This window comes from Ammospiza caudacuta, chromosome 10 (genome assembly GCF_027887145.1).
Source record: "Ammospiza caudacuta isolate bAmmCau1 chromosome 10, bAmmCau1.pri, whole genome shotgun sequence".
NCBI classification, from domain to species: Eukaryota; Metazoa; Chordata; class Aves; order Passeriformes; family Passerellidae; genus Ammospiza; species Ammospiza caudacuta.
This window is the reverse complement of record NC_080602.1, coordinates 25,288,045-25,300,054: the sequence shown is the minus strand read 5'-3', so window position 1 is coordinate 25,300,054 and position 12,010 is coordinate 25,288,045.

Below are 12,010 nucleotides of genomic sequence, written 5' to 3'. Positions count from 1 at the left end.
CTGCTGGTGCCCAGGCCATGTGGCCCAAGCCCATTTTGTCCCTCAGTGCAGTGACAGATGGCCCTGCCACCACCCCTGCTCACTGCCTCGGCAGACAGTGCCTCTTTCTTGTGTGTGGTCTGAGCTGGGTCGTGCCACCAGCCAGAGCCCTCAGCTCCATTTCCAGTTCACATCACTCTAATGGGCCCTCAGCTGGCCTGAGAAATTCCCAAATATCTCTTTCTGCAAACAAGGAGTTGGGTTTCCTTTGTCTTGCAATCAGGGGAGACAAATTCTCCCCTTAACCACAGTTTAATTTATTCCTTTTGGTTGTTGTTGCCTCCACCTAGTGCAGCTGTCTAGACTGGGGTGGTGGTGGTTTGCTTTCTTTTTTCCCCTCTTTAGTTGGGAATTTTTGGAAGCTGCCTTTGCTTCCTTCTGAAACAAGTTTATTTTTAGTGTCACTTTTTCCATTGGCAAGATGCTGTGGCTGAGGGAGCTGCTCTTGGAGGAGCTGAGCTGCCTCCAGTGTGAAAATGAAAAAATCCTGCCTGGTTGGAGGGCAGGAGCAGGAGGAACAGCCAAGGTGACATGGAGATGGTCCAAGAGGGTCCAATGGGAAGAGCACACCCATCCCCTTCCAACCCAAATCTGCTTAACCAAGGAGGACTATGGCACCTTCTGACATCCTCTTGGACTGATCTCCTCCTTGGATGGAGCTCCATGCGCTGGATGCCAGCAGGACTCACCTGCCCAAGCCATGGCACTCCCAGCTCTTCTCCTGTTGGCTTCCAAGAACAAGCAAACATTCCTCAAGGAGCCACCTGAGAGCTTTAAATCAGGGGTGACCTTGCCACAGGAACCTTCCACCAGCCCTAAACAGCTCCCAGGTGGTTTCTCAGGAAAGGGGATCACAGACACAGGAGGTTTTTTGGGTTTTGCTTGGCTGTTTCCTACCCTACAGACTCCTGGCTGCCTTCAAGCTGTGCTGACTTTCAGATCTGTATTTATTCTGCTTTTCCTCAGAATTCCATACTCCTCCGATTTTCCCACGATTTTGCTGGTGGGTGTTTTCAGAAAGCTGGGAAAGGGATGGCAGTGTCCAGCCCTTGGTCTCCTCCTCACCTGCAGAGTTTAATCCCACTGCAGTGGGATCATCTCCTTAATTACCATTAGTTTACTACCTTCCAAAGAGGAAGGGTGTAAAAATCCAATTTTTTTTTAAAGGAAGATGTGGACTTGAAATAATTGGATAAAAATAAGACTGGACTCTTATTTTTCCAGTGCCAATTTTCAGTATTCACAGTGCCCATTCCAAAGATTTTGTGACACCAGCCCAGATTCACTGAGCTCAACACTTCCCAAAACCAGCAAGACCAAGAGGGCAGAAGGAATGAAAGTAATATATTTTAAGGCAAACCCTGCAGGCTTTTAGGGTGGGAATGAAGAGGTGGGGGAGGGCATTAAAACACACACACACAAAACCCCAGAATTAAGCAAGCGAGACCATTCCAGTTGAGCTGTTTCAGCCATTGTCTTACAACAACTTTAAACCCAATTGCTTCTTTTTAATGAGGTATTTTCTTCCTCTTAACCACCCAAATCTAATCCATGATGTTAGTCCAACTCAGAGAACTTAAAATCAGAACATTGGGGCCTTTCTTAATCCTCTTAACTTGCCAAAGGTTTTCTGATCACACACCTCTTCCTTCCTACTTAGGACTGGTTTTTTTCCACCGCCCTTTGTCTTCTGCTTACAGCTGTGAAAAATTAGAATCCAGGCAGTAAAATCTCTACATAACAAATGAGCATTTAGACATGGCTTGCATGTTTCATAGAAGGAAACCAGGTATGTTTTCTTAATTATTTCATCAAATCATATCTTACCTGGGCTCAGATGCTTAGCATTTCTTGAAGGACATTCTTTAATCCAGAGTCTTTCATTGTAATGAATAATTGTCTTGAGAAGATAAACCCTGGCTCATGCTGTGGTCACTTAGCGCCTTTCACAGGATGTGGTAGGTCAATAAAGCTGGGACTGGATCTCATGTGAAATCTGGGAATCCTCCTCCTACATCTCTTCCAGTCCTCCTGAATCCCAGTGTCTCAGGAGAGGATGCAGGGTTTGATCATTGCTGTGGTCTGGTCATCCCATGGTGATGTCAGAACTTCTCAGATGAAGAAGCTGGAAAAGCTGTGATCCAGCACTGATTGATTTCAGGGCTCATAACCAGAGTTGTATAAATACACCTGCCATCTACCATCCCCTCAATCCTGGATCTTCCCTGATCATGGCTAAACTGGCACAGGAGGCTGGCACTGTTGGGGTCTGAAGGACACCCTGTTATGAAGGCCAGGGAGCCCCTCTGCAGTGAAAATTGCACATCAGGAGTAACTTGTCACCCTCCATGAAGCTGAATGACCAGTGAGGGCAGCAGGTGCCCTCAGTGATATTGCAAGCCAGCCACTTCCAGATTTCCTTTCAAGCCAGAGATGCGCTGGAGCTGCCGGCTGAGCTCCTGGGGCCATTCCCTGCTGTTGGACTGCACTGAGCTCACCAGGCACAGCTGATCAGCCTTTCCCATCACATCAGGGGCACATGGCAGGAGCTGCTCTTGAGATGAAGGGCCTGAGAGGGAGCTGGAAGGTGCTGAGCAATGCAGGAGCCATGAGTAATCAATTGTCCAAGGGACAGTCCCCAGCATGTCCCAGCCCAAATTAGATTTCACAACAAAAACAAGCAGAGACTTCCTTCCTGCCCCTCTCTGCATCTGAGAGAGATGGCTTTTACTGAGTGGGCCACTGAGCTAGGAGCCAAGCAAAGGGCTTGAACCAGAACACGACCTGGCACCTATCCCAAGTTCCTTTTGAGTTTGGTTTAACATTCCCCACCCATCATTTCTCATGTGCATGTGCCACATCACTTCCTGGTTCTGATTTGCCTGCTATTTGCCCCACGGGTAGGGTGTTACCCATCGAGACTCAAAAACCAGCAAGTAACCCCTCCTCCCCCTCCTCATAAACCCCACACCCATCTCTGAGGGATCCAAGCATCCCTAGCAGGAAGGAGTCCAAGAATTCTTTATGCACATAAGAATGTCCCCTTGCCACATCACAATCCTGCTTGCTACCAGTGCCACACACTGATGGTCCAGGTCAAACTCCAGATGTTAATAAACCCCAATAACAACTGCTCAGAGAAAATGGGGATAATTGGTCTCATACCTGCTATTAGGAGAAAAAAAAATCCCAACAAAATACATGACAAAAAAAAAGTGCTATAAAAAAATGCATCTTGGTTGCTTTTAACATTCTTTTCTAAAAGCTAATTTTAGCTCTATGGCTGGAGCTTAAAGGCAGCTGCACATCTGGTGTGATCTGCCAACCTCCATGGGTCTGGCCCACAGCACTCCTGTCCTCCTGTGCTGAAAGTAAAGCCTTGGGATGCAAAACCACAAAACAGAGAGGGTTAATTAATGGGGGATCCAAGATGTTTCCCTGTGCTCTCTCAGCTTTGGACAGACTTGGATGTCGATGGCCTTGCTGCAGTCAGGTGCTGACTGTAAAACAACTCCTTCTGTTGCTGTTGCCTGGGTTGCTGGGTTATAAAAGCATTAATACTTGGCTTGTTGTCACAGTTTTGGTTTTTTTTCACTGTCTTTGCTACTGCTGTGAGCTTCACAAATGTGCTATACTTGGAAGAATTCATGAGCAACAGGCAGAAGATGTGCTCTGGGATGATCACAGTGCTATCTGTAGGTGCATTTCTGGGCCTTTGGATCCCCATCATTACCATATATGCCCTGCTAAAACAGTTTCCAGGCAGATGTTTATATTTTGCCATTGGGTTGGCTGGGGTTCTGAGAGGATCAGATATGGTCAAATTCTGCTGCTGGTGCAGATAATGCAAATCCCCAAAAGATAAACGAAGTGAACTGTCTGCATGGAGTCACGGGAATTACAAGCCAAGGAAGAGTTTCCCAATTAATCAGGAATCAGAGTTGTGTGGACTAAACTCCACTCTGACCTGAGAAGCTGACATTATTGATCAGTGTTATTTCCCAGGGTATTCCAGTCCTTGCTCCCTTCCATCCACAAGTGCTTCATGTTACTGGTTTGCAGGAATGTGTTGTCTGTCTGACTTGCTGCTTCCTCACACACACTGCCTTAACACACAGCACCAGTGTCTGCTGGCTGCAGAACACAGGTTAACTGCTCCTGGGTGGAAATCATCACATTGAATACCTGAAACACAGCATCCACTTCTCTCCAGCTCCTGACTTCCACAGTGTGCAGAACAATTCTGTCCAGTGGGAGTTTTCTGTGCAGTGGGAATTTCACTGGGCATTGAAGGTGCAGTGAGCAGGTCACAGCTTTGCTGATCTTTCTCCGTGTATCCATAAAATGATCCAAAATTGCCACCAGCCTTTTTTGGAGATATTTTTTGAACCTCTTCAGGATGGATAATGGGCTCTGGAGAAGTGCTCCTGCAAGTTGTTTATCTGTGCCAGTCCAGGGAGGGCAGCTGAGACTGCATTTGTGAAGCTTCACACACACCCTGGCCTCTGAGCAACATCTCATCCAGGCCTTCTCTACCTGCCACCACCTCATTTGGCTTATATCCCTGTCTCCTCATGGATATGGAGATATACATGTCACATGGATATTCACAATGAGCACTCAGTGGGCCAAGGCTGCCCTGCTCTGACACTTTGGCCTGATTTCCCCTACAACAAAAAACATCCCTAGGAGTCCACCTTGTGCTCTCCAATCCATTCTGATAAACTTTCCCATTATGTTCTGGGTTTCAACACACAAAGCTGTGAGTAGCAGTTATGTACAGGGAGGAAATCTATAAAATGTTAAAAACTTTACAAGGAGAGCACATCTTTCAAAAAAAGAAAATAAAGTCAGGAGCACAAATTGAGTTGTGCCAGAATCTGTTTGCTTCATGCAGAAACATGGGCTCTGCAGGGCTTTGTGCTGGTGAGAAAGGAACACTTGGAGATGAGGATGGTGCTCATCCCCTGTGCACATACTCCAGGCACCAGGACTTCCTATATTTCCTATTTTAATTTAGTGTGTGTTCATGGCCTGTTTAGGTGAAACAGGCTCACCCTAAAGAGGACAGTGAGATGCTGGACCAGGCAATAACTTCATTTAGAAGGAGAAAGTAAGCAGCAGGAGAAGAGGGGAGCGGATGTGTGAAATCCCAAATCCAGCAGTGTTACCCCAGCATTCTTCAGGAATTGCAGTGGTCTGTATAATGTGGGTAGCTTGGAGCAGTTATGCAGTAAATATTTTTCCCCAAGTACTTTTCATGCTCGAGTTTTAGGTTTTGAGAGGGATTTTTTTTATTTAAAAAAAATTTTTTTTGAAGGAAGATCAATGACTTAATGAAAAAAGTCTGAGATGCAAGAGCGAGGCTATCGCTTCAAGAGTGCTTCCAGATTTACATAAATAACATTCCTGCTGCATAAACATCTTGGCAAAGGCAGAGCATCTAACCCCCCTCCTACTCTATTGGCCTCCACTAAATTCTGCAGAATATTAAAACCCCTTGATGGTAACGTGTTCTCGGCCAGAAACAAATCATTAGTTTGGATGAGGGCATCAAACTGCATCTGCTCTGTTCCCTGAAGTTCCAAGTGCAAGAGATTTAGGAGGGAGGGGAGAGGATTTCTTTGATAGAAGGATTTAGAAAAATGGCAATTGATAGAATTTTTAAGCAGATACAGAGATGAGGGGACACGTCTTTCCCAGAGACACATGGGAATGGTCTGGAGTAATTAAACCTGGGGATGGGCTCAAGCTGTGCAGTTTGGAGGTGGATCTGAATGCTCAGGAGCTTTTGTTCTGCCCACTACACGTGGCTGAGATGGTCCATTGATCAATTCAGAGTCAGGAAGGGGTAAATCCAGGCTCATCTCTAAGTGAAAAGAAGGGGGTAGAAAATGGAAGAAGGGAGCTGTGAAATCCTGCAGGGGACTGACTCTACCTGGCTGGAGGAGCTGCAGTGAGGGAGGGTCTCTCCATGCAGGGCCATCCCATGGGCCTGGATGTTGCCCTCATTGCCAAAATTCCCTGGAGAAGGCAGAGAAGAGGGATGGTGCAGATAAAACCATTTTTTAATCCACCTTTGAGTTTTCTTACAATGAATTATTTTGGCATCAGTTCTACACAGCCAAAAAAGCAGCACAAAGCCAAAGCTACTCAAAGCAGCTCCTACCCACCAGAGCAGCAAGAGATTGATTCCACCAGAGGAACTCTCTGTTACTGGCAACATTATTGAAAATTAGGGAGAGTTGAGAGTCCTTTTTCTCTTTTCAGTCCAGTCTGTCTCTCATGCTTCCTTCCTCCAGAAAGAACCAGCTTTCTGCCTCCTCAGAGGGTCACCTTTAAGCCCACAAGAACATCCTGTGTGGATCTGCAGGGACAAATGATTTCTTGAAATACACTGGTCTTAATCAGACCTAATCTCTCATGACAGGGCAGAGCAGCCTGGACATCCATTAGATTTAGCCCAGCTACTCCAAGCAGTGCTGTTATGTCAAAATTATGCAACCTAGGCTTTGATAGGCTTTGGGGATTTTCTCTGTGGTTCCTTATGAGCCCATTGGTGCCCCTCACATTTCAATGACCACAATATGAACATTAAATGTATTTCCTTTCCCACAGCTGGATGCTGTCCCATCTGTTCTGAGACAGCCAAAGTGTCAAGTAAGCCAGGCAAGGCAGACAATTTTTCATGCAAATCTGTTGACTTTAGGATTTTTAAATATATGTCTTTTTAATAACCCACAGATTATCTCACCAAAAAAAAAAAAAAGTAATTTGCAAGAGTTCCTCCAGCAGTCCTTGGCATTGTTAGCCAACATTGCAATGCACATATATTATCCTCAGAAGAAAACCTGGCAAAGGGACAGAGAGAAATGCCATGTCCAGTCACTCTAATGGCTTAGCCTGGGATGCTGTATCTGACAGTGCTCAGCCTGGATGCTCCAGAGGGATGCACAGAGCCCCCTCAACAACTGCACCCTCCAGCCACTCTCCAGCTGTGCAGCACAGGTGGAAAGAGAAAAAACAGATTTAAAGCGCTGCACCAGCCCCAGGCAGGGGATCAGGATTTGCCACAGACTTGGCCTCCTTCCCTGGCACCTTCAGTGTCCCTGTGTCCCCTGGAGCAGGGTGGGCAGACCTGACACCTCCTCCTCCAGCCCTGCATGGCTGGGAAGCAGCAGCAGCACCCACAGAGTCAGGTCTCAAACAGATTTGCACAAAGCCAAGGAAATAACCTGTTAAATCAACCCATGTCAGAAGTGACCAGCTCAGTGTAAGCACAGAGCTCACAAGTGATTTAATTAATCCAAAATCAGCCAATGTCTCAGTGCAGGAACAGCCTCTGCTCAGCACACACTGACTCAGTGCTCATCTGAGCTCTTGGAGCAAGGCAGGGATGTGAACAAATGAAGTGATTTGTGCCCATGAAACACCCCACCAGTGACACAGGACAGCCTTTCTCACCTCTGGTTTTCAAACCACCTTTTAAATCCCTTTTGCTTTTTAATGAGATGCTTCACAATAAAACAGACTGGAGGAAGCAGCTGGCAAATCATCCTGTGATGAAAGCCAAGGATGTTAATTGCCTTCCTGCCTTACTTCATATGACAAATTTGCAACCAGACCCCCACCTGGCAGGAGAGGATACCCAGAGGAGTAACTTCCAACCTCTGGATTTCGTGCCTTTTTCCAAGAAAATCCTGCTCTGGTGGGCACCCAGAGCACACCTGGTCTTACCTGGGGTCTGGGGAAGGACCAAACTGAGAAGAAACAGGACAACAGGAGAAACCAAACCTACTCCAGACCTGCACATACTTCTCATTCTTTCAAAACTTAGGTGGATCTTTGACTTACCCAGGTGCAGGTCATTTCTCTATATTTAAGGTCTGATTTCTCAGGGTCCAGAATAACTCTGGGAACCTCACACAGCCAGGAGAGCAGGACACCACTGGAGTAACAGGAGGAAAAGGGAACTTGCTGCATTGAAGACCTCTAACTCTTCTAGCAGTTTCTGCTGGGGCAGCTCTGCAATTACAGAGAAGGTGTTTGTCATTTTAGCACCAAAATCACCATGGAAGAGGCAGTCATGGGCTCTGTGTGGAGCCACAAAGCATCTTGCAGACCCAAAAAAGCAGCCCATTGCCTTTTCCCAACACACATTTTACCTGGGAATGGAGAAACCCCAGGCCTCTGGATAACTTGGGAACTTTGCCACTTCCTCCAACTCCCTCCTTTACAAAAAAAAAAAAAAAAAAAAAAAAAAAAAAAAAAAAATCCAGCTTGTTTTCTGCAACTCTGCTTTAAAGAGCTGAGTTCCTAAACCCAGAGAGCATGATGCAGAACAGCTGACTTTATGTAAGGCTGTTATTAGAAACAGCCATTGCTGAGCTGGGATTTCATGGGATGCACCTCGTTGGGAGCCTGGGCAGATGCACCACGAGCGTGGGTCCATGCACAGAGCCTGGCTAAGAGTGAGCACTTTGCTGCCTTTCAGTGCCTGGGGCAGATCCTGACTCAGAGATTCCTCCACGTTGTTTTCCATGGGAGGAAGCAGGAGTTATTTTGCACAGGGTCTGAGCAGATGAGATGCCAGCTTATTGCTGGTAAATACCACTTCCAACCTCACTCGCAGGCTCCAACAGATGTTTCTGCTTTTCAGAGTAATGGAAATTTTATGGACCATTTTCTCCTCCTTCTCCTGTTCCCTGGGATGGAGCAGCACATCCAAAATGCCCTGGGAAACACAGTGGTCTCCTCCTGAGACTCACTTCAGAGCAGTGTCTCCAGCAGATCAGGGAGAATCCAACCACTCAGTTGGACTAAAAATTTGCCCAGCTAAAACCCAACAGTCTATGGGTTGGGTTCCTCTGGAGAACCAGACAGCATTTGCCACCAGGCAGCTGCTCAAAGGCTCCACTCTCCAACAGCTTTCACTGGAGAAGCTCAGAATCCCCCTGAAGGATGAGCTGCTGGCTCCCAAGCTGGATAGAGAGCCCAGGGGCATGCACAAAAGTGGGTTAAAAAGATTTGGGAACTGTGATATTATTTTTACATCCTTCTGTTGGTCATCATTCATTACAGCTGGAGAAACTGAGGCAGGTGAAGTCATTCACTGAGTGATTCCACGAGTACAAGGTACCAGTGTGCTCATCACAAGACAGCACTTCCCCAAAACCACAGAGTGCTGGGACAGAGAGAGGGAAAGCCTTTGCCAGTGCAGACAGTGTGGGATAACAGGGTCTGATGTGCATCCTGAGAATCCACATTTCCCTTGCCTCCCTCTCGTGTCCCTGGGCTCAGCCAAGTGTGTGAGAACCCCAGCATACCCCCAGATTGCTCAAATAAACTCTGTGTTGCAATGCTCCTTAAGCAAAAACCAAAAAAGAAACTTGGGGAATCCCATTGACTCACAGCTGTATTAATTATTATTTTTTTCAAGGTCCCAGGACTTAGTGAATGAGAATATTATCCTGTGGGGATTGAGAACACAATGGAAACAGGAAACTTTTAAAAAGCATTTCTGTGGAGATATTATCTCAGTGCTGTAGGACACAGGATTTACTTAATTGCAGCCAAGGAAGTTTTAGATTACGCTCTGCAATGTCTGCACGAACGTCTCAGCTATCACAGGGAAGGCTCCTTGCATGGCTGTTTCCTTTAAGATGTGTGCCTTACCCTGAACACGTTCACTGGAGGGGATTTGGTGATAATGCAAGAGGGTTTGGAGCACTTCAAAGCCTTAAATGAGATTCAGGGCATCCCACCCCATGATAAAGAATATGAAATTGCTTTTCTAGCAGATGACATCCTGCTTTCTCTCAGTGAAACACAAGCCTCTATTCAATGCCTTGGAGAAGTTTGAGAGGTTAACAATCCTGTTTTGGGTTCTTTTTGTGTGCATAAATATGACCAAGACAGAGGCAATGCCTCCAGGCACCTCCCCAGCAAAATCCCTCTTAATTTTCCATGCCAATAGTCCCTAGAAGGATTCAAATCCATAAGAAGCCAAATCTCTCTTCACTTAAATAAACTTATAACAGTAAGTCTGCAACCCTTTTATGTGACACACATCATGATTTTCAGAGATGGTCTAACTCCCCATTATCTATGCTTGATTAGGTCCACTTAATGAAAATGGCCATCCTCTTGAGCACTTCATTTTCTGCAGGGGCTCTCAGTACTTGAGCCTTTAACAGCACTTGAACCTAATCCCACACCCCATCCCTCAAAAAAAACCACCAAAAACCACCCACAAAAAACTCAAAAAGCCAAACCAAAAAAGAGGAGAAAACTAAGTAGAACACTCAGCAGTTTTATACAGCCTCAGGTGGGATGAATTTCACCCTGAGCAGCACCTAAGAATCCAAGTTGCTCATACTGCAGGAACGCTGGGAACTGATTCATTGCAAGTTTGTGTCCTGTGTCCCCAGTTTTCATTCCTTACCTTCCATATTCCTGCTTCTGCTGTCCTGGAGTTCTCAGACCTCATGGCTGGGTCACTGCAGTTTCCTGAGGGCTGTGGGTGAACCATCTCCAGCATTCCTAAGCTGGTGGGCATGTGAAGGTCCAGGCACTAGTCTGGGATAACTCAAACTCTTCTGACCTTGTCTGTGATGGAAACACCACCTTTGGTTCCCCTTTGTTCACTCACCAATTCTACTGAAATCTGCTGAGGATCCAGATTGGAACCTAACCCTTCTCACTTTGTTGGACTTGGTTTGGTGGGTCCATATATCTTGAGAGAACAGATGGATAGAAAGAAACCCATTTGATATTGGGTTTTTTTTAACAGAAAACTCAGATTATCTCCTGAGTCCTGCACTGGATCTGTCATGTGCTGTTTTTTACTCCAGCCATGTGGCTCCAGGGACATCAGGTCCACAGGGTCATTCTGCAGGTGTCCTGGCAAATGGACAATATGGAAATAATAACCAGGTCTCTCCATGCCAGGGGCTTCTCCAGCAGACCAGGGAGACATCAGCACCTCCAGCAGATCTGTGCTGAAAGCTGTTCAAAGGAATCAGCAAAATCCCATGTCAATTTGCCACAATGGAAGACCTGATCCCAGCACTGAAAGATTCCAACTCCAGCCTTTAAAAACAAGACACATCGTTAATGAAACAACACCAAATTAAGCAACCCAGCTTCCTTGGATTTCTGATAATTTAGGAAGAATGCTAGGTGATCCAAACAGCAATGAGATGATGGGTTCAACAGCCTGAGCTCTGTGCACACAGAGGTGTGCAGTAAAACATTCCAGATGCATTCCATATACAATGGGCATAAACTCCCCAAATCTCCAAGGCAATCACTCCACACATCTAGACAGAACAACAGTTTAGAATTCAACTAAAAACCCCCAAAACTTTAGTTGTACATGAGAAAAGGAAGAGATGCTTGTGTTTGCTTTGTTTTGGAGCAGAAAGCAGAGCACTTGTAGGCAGTGAGTGTTCCTGGATCCATTATTCCATCTGTTCCTCCAGATTTCCCTGCAACTGCTCCTCCTCTTTCCCAGGAACAATAAAACCCATGAGCTGCAGGCCAAGTGGCGAGTGTCCCACGATCTGCTCCAGCTACTGAGCTTGAAGCTACTGAGAGGTTTTGACAGCCACTATGAAATAATGCAACCCAATTAATTCCATGTGCTGGCTTTCAAGGTATCAAAAGAAGAGACATCTTTCAAGTAACACCAAGAAGAGTAAAAAACTATTAATTTTTAATCCTAATTAATTTTTTCCTGATGCTGGGACAGCAAGATGAGGTATTTGCACAGCTTCTTCTGTGCCTTTGAATGCACCCTTACACCACAGTGAGACTTTGATTGTGCCATGGAGACCTTAAAGTCTGGCCAGGGTTATCGCTCTTTAGTTGCCCAAGAAGATCCTTTCAAGGAACTGGATCTTTGAGCTTCCTTCCAAAATGTGGCACCTCCAGACCCCCAGTACCTGTGGTTCTGCTACTGAACAGCCAT